A 13,187-nucleotide genomic window follows, 5' to 3' on the forward strand; every position below is an offset into this window, starting at 1 on the left:
TAATTCACGGTTATCTTCCTTGATCTCTCTCTCTCTATATATTGTTTTCTCTTTAAGTACTTGAATATCTAAAATAAGGCATAAAAGCTATATGATAAAAATATGGTTGATTTCACAAAGTCTATTCGGACTTCAATTAGTTGCAGAAATTTCAAGATTTTCTATTGAAAAGCTTCTGACCTGCAAGTATATATCTTAAAATTAAATACTTTATATAAATATGAATTTAACGATGATTTGTTAAAATTGAAAAATTATAACCATGAAGTCAATAATTTAAAATGTTATTAGACTTTTACTTTTTAAAAAAAAAAATTACCTAATCATTTCTTGCCTAACCAATTTTAACTTAGCTAATTTCATTTAATAACCAATAAGATCATTACTTAGATTGCCATCGAATCACTTTTTAGTAGCAAATACTATTAAAGCTAAAAACACTCTTTAGTTGACCCCAAGATTTTAAAAAGAAAAAGAAAAAAGAAAAAGGCAAGCTTGGCTCTAGTTTATATATAAAATATATATTGATAAATTATATATTGATAATATATTATCTAACTCCAACCATTTTGAATTTTAGCGTTGTTTATCTTTCAATGACTAACACCATGTTAGCTATTTTAACTGTTGTAAGAACCTCATGTTAGCTATCTAACACCATGTTTATCTTTCAATGACTAACACCATGTTAGCTATAATATATATTGATATTTTTTTTTATTAGAGCAAGTTGAAGAAGCTTCTCTGGAATGTGGATCCTCCAAATATAAATTTGGTTTAAAGCTTCTTGTTGAGCTCAAAGCATAAAATAGTTTTGAAGAAAAAATGCTGCAAATAATGGTTCCAAAAAAGAACTGGAGGAATGAACAACCAAAATCACCAAAATGCACAAAGATACTTGAATTGGCAGATTAAATTCACTTCACAAAGTATATCGATCACTCCAACGAGAGGGGTTATTGCTTAGGAACAGGGATGACTAACTGATTAGATCACAATTCACAATTTCAAGAACTGAGGCTTTATAACTACACTACCTGAAACATAACCACAAGTATTTCGATACAAGAAAATTGCAGAACAAATTGCTAACATAAAAATGAAGTACCAAAAACTATAAAAAAATATAACGAGATCACTAATAGATATATGCTAATAAGGTTGTATTCATATATATAATGGCTGAAGATCATAATTAAAAGTTCTGGAATTATGTTCTTTAGCTGATGAATATATTGTGATCGGTAAGTTTCCTGTATTTTTCTTTCACATTGGTGGGATTGTATGATGTATAAATTAAGCTCTGGTGGGCTTAACATCAATGGAAGAATCGAAATTACTGGTACTCTGTCTCCCTTCTTTATCTCTTCCTTCATGTTTCTTTCCTTTTGTGTTGGTGGTTTTGGAATTTAAACTAAAAATAGAGGAGAACAGTAGAAGTAAAGAAAATTAATTATTATAGGTCTTTTTTTCTGTCTATCATTGTCTTAGTGCATTTATCTTTTTTTTCTTTCGTTTATTTGATACAAAATTATTATAGGTCTTTTTTTATATAATAATTAATTATTATATAACAAAAGTAAAATACATACATTCAATAAGTCTCTTAATTTCCCATCATGTTGTGCATATATCTTTTTTTCCTTTAACAATCTTTCTGCAGATGAGTATAATTTAGCAATTTTAGTATAACTTTGAATTTGAATACGGTCCACATGTATCCTAAGTAGCATTCAACATATACATAATTCTATGAGTCTTTCTTCTCTATAGCTAGCTTCAATTTTTGTACATTATATATCTTTATAGATACTTATTAAGATTATTTCATTTTGTAGCTAAGTAGGCAATTATCCACGTGTTGAGTAGATTAACACAAACTAAAAAAAATATTTTAGAATATTAACCTTCCATACATTTGACACATTTGACGCAGTCCTTGAGAACAAGAAGAATAAAGGCCTCTTAAAAAACCTGATTATAGGGCCGAGATTGCTAACAGAGGACCAACATGAACAGCACCTTGCAAAGTCATAAATCTAGTGATGAATAGGGTGCTGAGCCAGCAAAATGAAACGAAATGTTGGACAAAAAACAAAAAGGGTAAAAGAGTGCAAGCACAATGTATAAGAGAAAACAACTGCAGCAAGAAAAAAAAACACAAAAAAGGAACTGCTTCCAGAGTAAAAATGGAGGTTGGGAGCATAACAACTGTGTAGAAGCAAACTTAAAAGAAAGATGGTTAAGGATTGAGTAAAGGAGGGGGGTACTTAAAGTAACAGCTATGAAAAAGGTAAAAGAGTGCGAGCACAATGTATAAGAGAAAACAACTGCAGCAGGAAAAAAAAAACACAAAAAAGGAACTGCTTCCGGAGTAAAAATGGAGGTTGAGAGCATAACAACTGTGTAGAAGCAAACTTAAAAGAAAGATGGTTAAGGATTGAGTAAAGGAGGGGGGTGCTTAAAGTAACAGCTATGAGAAGCTAAGAACACATACAAGTGAAAGAAAAAAAGTGATATGTACCGTCAGATTCTTGAAAGAAGACCAAGAAGCTGACTGAGGAGAGAATGGGCGTGATCCTAGCAGAGTTGACAGCAAAACAGTAAGGCAAGTGATAGATGTTCCACAATAAAAATTAGAAAACAAAGGTAAGGGAAGAGGAAAGAAGAGTAGAACAAAAGAAAAGAAAACAACACTATACTAAAGAAAAGTCAGCACAATTATGTTTCAAAAAACCAAATCCCAAACATTTAGAAACCAATGAATTCTTTTAACTCCTTTGTGCATCATCCTTTATGCAACATATAGCCTTGGAAGTGTTGAAACATCTAGTGAATCATCTTTAAAGCATAACCAAAATTTTCTAGGAAATCTCATTAGCATTCAAGTAGCCATAATTAAAGTAAAAAAAAAATTGAATCTTTAAACATGTATCAACAAGCAACATGAAGCTACTTATGAACACAAAAGCAACCACAGAAGGAAATTTTTTCAGCACCCAGCCAGCCACAACCAAGAGCAACAAACTTGAAGTCTAGAACATCCACAAAGGAACAACATCATAAAACAACACAAAACAACTCATGAATGCACTAATCTTTAAAGGAAAAAAGAGAGAGCTGAAAAGGACCTCAATGGTTGGCCTTACCAGCAAAATAAAACTACATAAACTCACCCAACAAAGCTGGAAACGCAGGAGAAGAGGCCCCACGTAGCAAATAAAACCCAAAACCGAAAAAACCCAACGCATAAGATGCCAAATCTTCTGGTTAACCTATCAAAACAATAAAAAAAAACCCAAAGAAAAAACACCAAATAGGGATTGCAAGAGCAAAAAATAACCCAAAGCCAAAATGGATGCAGAGCAAATAGATCAAAACAACCGATACAGCCACCGCCCAAAAACATTCAACAAAGATAAGCAAAACCAATTTTCACAGCCATCCTCACAATTGAAATAAAAAAATAACAATGAACAGATGTTGCCAAGAGAAAAAAAGAAAAGAAAAGAAAGAACCGAAGCCAAGAACAGCATAGAGAAAACAACCAAAAAACAAATGCAAGAAAGAAACCGAGAGAGCACACAACCACGCTTTTCAGGGGGGAAAAAACAACTAACCATCCGTTACCCTCTTAAATAAAAAAATTAGACAACTTGACACGAAGGGAAAGAATCTAATCAGGGCAGCTATGATAGCCAAAGCAAACATGGCAGCCCATCCTAAAACGAAGTGAAATGGAGTGGTAAAGGGGTGCGGGAAATAAATAAAAAAGCAAATCAAATGAAACTGAAAATAAGGCTTTACCAAACCTGGCTCCATGAAGACCATACCTAGCCACCAACCCACAGAGAAGATGGAATGGCCAGGCCCTAGGAAAGCGGTCCCAAATGAATAGGACGCTCAATTAGCAATTCCCCGGACACAAATTATAATCTGAACAACTTGCCAAATTAAAGCGCTTTTTATGGGCAATCATTACAGTGCACCGATCCAGGAATGAATGACCTGCGAATCAGAGGAAAAAAAGCCACATCAGCAACGAGATGTCTCACAAAAGCAAGCCGAAAACTCAATTGAAAAGGAGAGAGGAGAAGGGCTAAGAAGCTGCAGATCAAGAATCTCTTCCACGTCTTTGAGTTCTAATAGTCTTATAGGTCAAATTCTTTCATCCATTTCAAACTTACAAAACCTGTGGCATCTTAACTTATCCAGAAATAAACTCTCAAATCCTTTGCCAGTTATTCAAGGTAGGGGTCTTCCTCATCGATTATCAATAGACCTGACTTACAACAACCTCAATTTAGGGTCAGTTCTTGATTGGATCAAAGATAAAGAACTTTCAGGTGTTCATCTAGCTAACTGTAAACTCAAAGAAAACCTTCCAAAATTTACAAAACCAGATTCTTTGAGCTCTTGAGACCTATCTGATAACTTTCTAATGGATAACATTAGTGGTTTCTTCACCAACATGTCTAATTTGCAAAAGCTCAAGCTGTCACATAACCAATTGAAGTTTGATATTTTAGAGATCAAATTGCCAGATGTAATATCCTCAGTGGAGCTCAAATAAAATCAGCCTAGTGGGTTTCTCTCAAGGATTTTAAACAACAGGGCAAACAACTTTCTGGAGATTTTAAATGTATCAGATTTCAGGCACAATCCTGAAACTCATAAAAGGATTAAGCTTGAAGGTTCTAAATCTTATAAGAACATTCTCATTAAATCAATAAATTGAGGAGATATTCTGAACTCACATCCTTATTTTCAGCATACCCTGCCTTAAGCTCAGCAGCCTTATCCACATAAGGCTTCTTCTCCTGAAACAAATCGAAATCAAAACATAACAGTTACAGACCACTCTCATCATTCAATAGCTTATAAATGTCCACCAATGATTTATAGAAAAAAGAGAGATAAACCAACACTCACTTCATCAGTCATTAATTTCCATCTCTCACCACCTTCCCTTGCAACCTGAATTTCATCAAATGCAGCATTAGCATTACTATACTCTTTCCTAAGATCACCCCTTATGATTATTAGTATATCAACTTGAACAACATAATAAAATTGAAAATGACAAAACTATTACGTTTCATTTATCTTCTTAACATCCTTAGAGTGCGGGTTGCCTTCCTTATACTCTTTCCTAAGATCACCCCTAATTAAAGAACAACACACATCAATACAAACCCCACTCCCCATATTCACGCATTATCATCACATTATATTACACCACACAAACAAGCAACAAAGAGCATTATCACATGAGGAGAAAGAAAGTAATGGGAGGTCGTTTCAGTGCATTTTGATCATTGCCCTTCTCTTTCTTCGCTTTCGGCTCTGTCAAGATTGCTGTCTTCCTACAAACCAAATCACTAATTCACAATCCCCAAATCATGACAAACAATCAGTTGATTAATCAGATAAAAAAACAAAATCAATGCCTCTTAGCATCAAGACTACATTATGGAACTGAACTAACCATAATTCATCTTGATTTTAGCATCAAGACTACGGCCTTGGAAACTTATAAAGCCACTGGCAAATCCTTCTTGCACTCTTCACTGCATGAATCAATTCAAAAAAAAAAACAAATGAATTACTTCATTGATTCCTTAATTAATTTCTGCAACCGGGTTCCCTCTTTCTTAAAAAATTCAAAGAACCATGATTGAAAACCCCATAATCAAGTCGAGAACACAAAACTGGAGACACCCAGAAACAGAGTTTGTTCAAAAATCAACCGGGTTACTCAATTTCTTCAAAAAAATCAAAGAACCCATAATTTTAAACCCCAAAATCAATTCAAGAACACAAAAATAGAAAAACCCAGATTTAAAAAAAAAATCAAACAAATCATAGCTACATTTCTTGAAAATCTTCAAACTCAAATTAATAGCACAAATAAGAAAACCCAAAAAAAAAGTAAAAAGAGGGGGGGTAACGCAAGTAAATACCATTTAACAAAAACCACTGTCATCTTTTGCACGAACAAGTGAAGCAGCAGTGGTAGTAGCAAAACCATCAGTAGACTTGGCTCCTCCTCCTCCTAACTGCTAAGAGATTTTAAAAATGAAAATAAAAGGAGAAATGTGCGTGTCTGATTGACTGGGAACCAATCTGGATAACATCTAGAGGTGCCTTAGTGATGGAAATGGCTGGTAGCCAAGTTCCATTCACGGTGTTTACAAGTTAGTGAGCAAATAGAAGAAGAGAGAGATAGAAGCAGAATTCCACGCATTCAGCTCAACATTCATTCATTATGTTCATTACTATCCTTCTCCAATTCTGTTACAGATCTTATATATGAAGATAACTTCCTATATTCTCGCTACTGGCCACACGTGGCATCTTTTCTTAACAAACCCTGCGCTAATAAAATGCGCGTATAGTTATAACTAAATCCTAATGGTCATATTGTCTAAGGTTCATTTGCTTTGAAAACAACCTTTGTGTCCAGTGCAATTCCTTCCTCTCCCTCGAATCAAACTTAACCTGTGACAAGAAGGAAATTTCAGTTATGACAGCTGTAAAATGGCGCCAAATTGTTGGGTTTGTTATGAGAGGGAAATCATTTTGACATGGAGAGATGACTTGGACTTCCTATCCACCATTGAATTTTTCTCATATTTTTAAATCAACAGCTTGGATTCAATCTCTCATTTTTGTCTCGCCCTCCAAGAAACCCTCGCAGAGTACATGGTTGAGGTATATGGAATGGAACCCCAGTCGCTAGAGGTATTTATAATAATTAATTAGTATCTATTTGTTTTATAAACCATCGTTTTATCTTTTATAATTGACTATTTTATCAAGTTTTTAAGTAATTTTGTCTTTTTTTAATTTGAAGATATATAGTCATCAAAATAATATAAAAATACTAAAAAAATATTAATTTAAAACAAAAAAATAAAATAATCAATTTTTTTCATAAACACTCTTTAAATGCAAAAACAAATCTCCATTGATTTTTCGGGAATAAGCACTAAAACACAATTAATTAAAGTGACATGGAAATAAAATAACAATAAAAAGACATTATTTTTCTACAATCTTAAATTTCAATTTCAGTGTTTTTTTCTTTCTTTCCCTAGAGAGCTGTTGCAATTTTGTTTATTACACGTAGATGATATTTTGGTTGCAAATAGCAATTTGGGTTTGCCACATTAAACAAAGCAATGGCATAAAAAGATTCACAGCAAATAATAGAAAATATTAAAATTTGCTTAGAAGGACAATATAAAAAAGGTTGTGAAAAGATTTTAAATGATAATTAAAAAACTTTATTATCCATAAAACGTGACTTTATCACTGGAAAAATATACAGAGCTTAGAATTTGAGAATATTTTTTTAGATTTAGTTAGTTTTTTTTTTATTTTAGAGTGGAGATGCTTACTATGAGTTAGTTTTATGAGGAAAAAAAATAGTAAAAAATATATGAGGATTTTGCATCTAAGTCTGTATGTAGCCATTAAAGATAAAGATGGAAGCATCGTCATTAAGATTTTATTGTTAATAAAAAATAAAATTGCTTTGTTTTTTCAATAAAAAAGTATTAATGTTAATCCAGTCAACCAAGATCGGTCAAACATTTTTTTTATTCAACCTAAAACTTAAACTTGGATGCGGCAGTGCGAGGCCTTCTCTTTTCCATCAACATTGTTTTCAAATTGATTGTTTTAATTTCTTTCTGTTTATTTCACTTGTAAAATAAAATTACAATCCTTTTGATTTATGAATATGCTTTTGTTTTTTCTTGATTTTTAAGATTAAATCCTCAAATAAACATTTAGAAATACTTATTAAATTAATTTAAATATACAAAATCAATATATATAGAAGCATTACATTTTTATCAAAACAGATAATTTAGCCTGGTCTCATCCTTCTGCGTTAATAACACGACGTAAACCAGTAAAGCCAGCAAACGTTATAAAATGGAACAGAGAGGGTTCTATGTGAAAGATAGTTCCATTATATATTTTTGTAACTTCTAGATTAATTATTACGATATTAGTAATCAATTCCTGCAATCACATACCTTTATCAGTGTTGTCGTTTACAGTGGTTTAGGGTTTTTTTTTATGTCTATTTCAATTAATAATAATAATAATAATTTAATTACTCGATAAAAATATTATAAGATAATTGAAATTCTAGAACAAAAAAGTTTATTACAAATAAAATTTACAATCATAATCATAGTTGTTATAAGGATTACTGCTTATTAGTTACAAGCCTACTAGTTATTCTTCTATTAGTCACCAGCATGCTGAATCTTCCGGCCTACATGATTATTAGCTTACTTGATAAAATCATTCCTTATTTTAAGGATCGTGTGACATCTACACTATTTTTGCTTTCAAATTATACCCACGTTAATCCATTACTTGTTTTAAGGATGTCCCGATATACATATTCTTTCCTACATAAATCTGGATTTTTATTGAGCTTTTCTAATAATAAATAAATATAAAAAAATTTAAAAAATTATTTTTAAAAATTATTTTTCAGAAAATAAATATGACCTTAGTATACAATCAAGTTTGATGAGTTTTTTAGAAATATTTGACAGTACAGCAGTGGTTGTTTTTTAATGTATTTTCGTTCAGAAAAATATCAAAATAATTTTTTTATTTAGAATCATTGTTAATTTCTAAATTACTAAAAAGTATGTAAATGCACAGAGGAACTGAATAATATGGAACCTACTTATTCTTCCTTTACGATACGAGGAATCTATGTGAGAAGTGTGATAACCTAATTTTTTATTTTTTATTTTTTTATTTTTATTTTCATTATATTTTTTGAAAATGATAAAAACATAAAAAATAATGATGAAAAACAAATAAATAAATGAAATAAATGAATAGTAAATTAAAATTTGGATTAAGGCAATATGATTGGAAGTTTGAGGATTTAATCAAACTTTTGATTAGTTTAATTAATCAAATCAAGAGATTAATTGAATAATTAATAAGTTTTGGAACTTAATTGAACTTGAAATTAGTTTAATTAATTAAATCAGGAGCTTAATTGAACAAATATAAAGTTTCAGGGCTGATTTGGGTCATAATTGCAAGGAATTAAACTCTAAGTAACAAACTGAAAAGGTGGTGGTGCTGTAGAGGGCTTAATTGATTTTTCTAGGAGTAATTTTAAAAGAATAAAATGTTTAAGAGTCAATTAAGGACTGAATTAAAAACTTATGAAACCAGATACTGTTTCGTAACATGCTTTGAAATGAAGGGGTCCAATTAAAGTTTATCCAGGGGGCTTGATTACAAAACGTCAAGGACCAAAACGCAAATGGCCATTAACATCAAACGGCGCCGTTTCCAGACCCTGTTCACCTTCTTCACCCGACCCCAAAATACGGATACACAACGATGCATCGCCATTACTCCTGCAATAACAGTCACGTAAGCTCTTTATTATCTGGGTAACGGTATGGCATTCTCTGGCTATTATAGCCAGAGAAAGAAAGCAAAGAAAAGGAGAAAAAAGAGGGTGAGACCGTTATACTTCGTCTTCAGTAGCAGCTCCAGAGCTCCATCTTCAGTAGCCACTGCATCAGAAACAGGGCACTCCAGGACAGAAACACAGGGACGAACTGGAGAGGAGACGAAGAAGAACAGGGCAGCACGGTCGTCCAGCACAATGCGCCATCGTCTTCGGCTACGCCTCGCTGCACCAGGTCAGCCGTTTCTCGTTTCTCCCCGCCTTGCATTTCAGAAGGTAATTTTAATTACCTTCGCACTGTGCAGCGCATGCGTGGATAATTCACGCATGCGGTCTACATCATTGACCGTCGGATCACTGGCTTGAGCCAGTGACCAGGTCAGACTGGTCTGACTCAGCTCAAAAAACAGAAACTGCTATCACCAGGCTGGGGGTCAGGCCCATCCGACTCAATCTATTTTAGGCCCAGAAAGTGTTCGAAAAAATATACCCTTCCTTGACCCTTCATTTTATTTCCATTTGTTTAGATATTTAGCCAAATGAGCTTTTTGTAAAGTAAGAAAATTTTAAAAATATTTGTGGGTTTATTTATATTTATTTATATATTTCTTATATTTTTTAAGGTGTTTGACTGTGTAATTAATATGTATATTTTTAATGTGAAAAAAAATCTAGTGTATAATTTTTTTGTAAATAAATAAAAATATATACCTGTATTAATTTAAATTTATTTTATTTATTGATGATAGAATCAGAAATATCACATGTTTTATTTATTTGTTATATAATATTTATCAACATCAAAATAAAAAAAATATTTATTGATATTAAAATAAAAATTATTATAAACAAACTATGATGACATTAACTAACAAAGTTTTACATAAAGATTGGTGAATCATTTAAGTTAAAAGATTCATCTCCTCCATCAAATTAGAATCAGATTACGTACATATATTTTGCCTATTGATCATAAGTTCTTTTTATCAATTCTAGTGAGCGATTTTTTGTAGAGTCAATGACAAGGTGGTTTTCTCAAGAGTGTGTGACAGTTTTTATAAGTCTTCAATATTCTTATGAGTTACTGCTTAGCTCAATCTCAAGCTCTTTTGATGCAGTTGTGCTCGTGGAAACTTAGAGTTTTGAATATTTAAATGAGGATATGTCACAAATAAGTGGGTGTTTGGAAATGTTGCAAAACATGTTTTATAAAAATTAAATTTTTTTTTTATCTAATTCTGTAGAATGTATCAGGAAAACAAAAATAAAAAGGTTTTGGCAGCATATGAGATATAGTATCCTCGACTAGATCCTCTCTTTGCCTCTCCTCAGGCTCTTTTCTTGTCATCACATCTTTCCTTGTGCGAACCCTCCTTATACAAGTTAAAAACTTATTAAATTCTTTTTTTTTTCATTTCTGAACCTAGATTAGTGCTCTGATATCAACTATGACAATATTCACTTGTAAACTTAAAATATATAATGTATATATTTGTACCTATCAATTTTTTATTATTATTATATAAATATTATTTTCTCAAAATTTTGACAGAGTTTTCTTTATATTTTTTATGTATCAAGTTATCAACTTAATCATTTTTTAATTTGTAACATCAATCACAATATTTATTCTATTATTTGGATTTCCAACACTAAGCAAATTTCAATATCTCAATTTTATTTTCTATAAAACACTATCATAAAAGCTAATAAATTCATAAAAATATATATAAAATCAACCATAAATCAATTTAACAATAATAACATTATAAATTACATCACACACAAGATAATAAGTTAAACATTATAATTTTTAGATATGTAAGTATATCACAATAAAAATATTAGTTCTTTTAATTATGTTAATCACATAATAAAAATTATTTATCCAGCATCTATTTTCTAGATCGAGGGTGTGATGCACCTAAAAACATAATCGCATTAACACATGATTAAAAAAAATTACACCTTTCAATGAGTAGTTGATTAAGGACTAACTATTCGTATATATTACAATGATTTTAATATCATCGAATATATTGTTTTTTTTTTTTTAATTTCTAATTTCATAATTTTTTTTTCTGATATAGAGATAAATCTACTAAAATAAAAACATTAAGAGCATCTTCTACGAACCAGCATATTTAACTTTAAAGTTTTACAATTAATTTTTTTTACGTCATGTGATTATCTCATAAATTCATAATTAATTTTTTCTTAATATAGCATTCAACCAGGCATAAATTGCAATAATCAGGAAATAATCTTTAATGATTAACCGGGGCATTATTTTCAGTAATCAGGAAATAATTTTCAAAGCTTGTCCATTCACCAAGGTATTATTTCCAGTAACCAATATTATAATTTACAACCTATAAAATTCCTTCTACAATAAAAAAAATTATTTGTTGCTGGTTAAGTCTCGCAGCCTCCTCTGTACCAACACAAATTACTACATTATTTTTATTTATTAGTATCGGTAAAATTTTCAATACCAATTACATACTTGTTGAATATACTCAACACCCTTAATTAAGTTTAACTGAAACATTCATTTATTTATTTACAAAAGTCACTATTCAAATTAACTTATCAACATCAATTATCTTTAATAAGGCAAGATTCCTCAATACTATTATCAAAACTCAATTTTTTTTTTCTATTTTTCAACTTTTAACCAAAATCAACCTAAGAAAGTAAGTAGAGATTTTTTTTCCTTTTCTCTTTAAAAAATTCTTACTCCTTTCATAACAATAACATTTATAAACCTATTTCTTCCCACATTTTCCAAGCAATTGTATTAAAATCTCACATCTCCTAATTATTCCCTCTTTTGGCCGAAAGTTCAATCAAAATGGAGGGAAATAATTTTTGTTTCCTTTATTTAAAATTGAACACTTATCCAATCTTAATACATGCATTCTAACATGGTTCAATTATAATTTATATCATTTTCATAATCTATAACATAATCCCACAATTTCACATAATTTCAATTCTACATAATCCTTTATCAAGCATAAAATTAGGGGAATAAATCATTTGGAGCATGTTATTTACCTCATTTTGATAAGAATTAAAGAAAAGAATACAAGAAAAAATCAAGTGTTCTTCTCATCCTCTTTAAACCCTAGTTTGAATTTCATTTTTCAAGATACTAGCACCTTAAAATCACCTCTTTTAAATATTTAATTAAGCTAATTACTCTAATTATTTATTTTAATTGGTGAAATTAACAAAAATTTATGTGAACAAGATTTCTTCCGCTTTCTTAGTTTTACACTCTCAGCTAAAAAAGAAAGAAATTAAAGTACTTATAATTTATAACTTATTTATTTACATATTAGCCCTCGTTATTTTTTATTTTTGTTATTTATTTATTTTTATTTAATTACACCACAACACCATATATTTTATTTAATTATATCCCTTTACAATACTTAATCATTTTATTTAATCTACCCGATATTTTATTTTATTTATATTATAATTTATGAGGTTTTTTCAGCAGTGAACTTAAACACCGGAGTCTAAAGGTAAGCATTTCATGATGTTTTCAGTATCTCGATTCGAGATTTTTTATGAATTGGGATTGGGATCCAGTCCCCTAAATCTCTATTATTTTCTTCATCGTAAAAATAATATTCCTAGAAAGCAACTGGCCGACCAACTGCTTACTGTCATCAGAATACGGTTACTCAATATATATATATATATA

The 13,187-nt window shown here is 30.6% G+C and overlaps 1 long non-coding RNA gene across 3 annotated transcripts; it reads right to left on the reverse strand.

Moving 5' to 3' along the window:
* Positions 1-3,505: 3,505 nt before the first annotated feature.
* LOC105107628 (uncharacterized) lies at positions 3,506-5,981 on the reverse strand. Of its 3 annotated transcripts, XR_838920.1 has the most exons (6): positions 5,964-5,981; positions 5,489-5,570; positions 5,096-5,366; positions 4,933-4,977; positions 4,758-4,820; positions 3,506-4,008 (listed from the first exon to the last, which is right to left on the reverse strand). It is a non-coding gene; the product is annotated as an uncharacterized LOC105107628 (long non-coding RNA). The 3 variants fall into 3 exon arrangements; XR_838919.1 differs by lacking the exon at positions 5,964-5,981 and having other exon boundaries at positions 5,489-5,833; XR_838921.1 differs by lacking the exon at positions 5,964-5,981 and having other exon boundaries at positions 5,096-5,381; positions 5,489-5,833.
* Positions 5,982-13,187: the final 7,206 nt, after the last annotated feature.

The sequence above is a fragment of the Populus euphratica genome, unplaced genomic scaffold, assembly GCF_000495115.2.
Source record: "Populus euphratica unplaced genomic scaffold, PopEup_1.0 scaffold267.1, whole genome shotgun sequence".
Lineage (NCBI taxonomy): Eukaryota > Viridiplantae > Streptophyta > Magnoliopsida > Malpighiales > Salicaceae > Populus > Populus euphratica.